The sequence below is a fragment of the Penaeus monodon genome, chromosome 25 (assembly GCF_015228065.2).
Source record: "Penaeus monodon isolate SGIC_2016 chromosome 25, NSTDA_Pmon_1, whole genome shotgun sequence".
In the NCBI taxonomy this organism is placed as follows: Eukaryota; Metazoa; Arthropoda; class Malacostraca; order Decapoda; family Penaeidae; genus Penaeus; species Penaeus monodon.
Genome location: NC_051410.1, coordinates 31,251,078 through 31,251,614, shown reverse-complemented (window position 1 = coordinate 31,251,614; position 537 = coordinate 31,251,078).

The window sequence follows — 537 nt, the reverse complement described above, 5'->3', positions numbered from 1 at the left end:
TTAAGAATTTGAATAATGTCAGTGCTTAGGCGCTTGGGAGTGAAGGGCAGAAAAGCGAGACGGCTGATGATCTAGGGAAAGGGAACGAAATCTCACTCAGCCTCGGGAATTACGACAGCAAAACCTACAGCATGTTCAGGATGGCTGGTTTGCCGCTGGCGGATGCTGACGCCGCAGTAATAGGGGTGTCACACGCGGCTGTCTCTCTGCCTCACCATCCGCCACCGACTCTGCACGGCCACCGCTGCCACCCTCGGCCGCCCGGCACCCTCACTCCTCCGAATGCCTTCCACTCCCCAGCGACACCCGCCTCCACCTCCTGTAGAGCACCCTTAGACGGCAAAAGTCACTGGCATCTGCAACGTTACCCCAGTTTTGCCTCGACATTTCCCTCCAGTTTCCGCCATTAACGTTCGTCGTCATTTCAACCGCCGTCTACAACCTCACCGTTGTCTTTCCTCAGCCATTCCTTCGGCAGCAGGTTCGTCGTCAATGCATATAGTGTAATTACTAAACTCATCACCCCCTTCCCCCCCC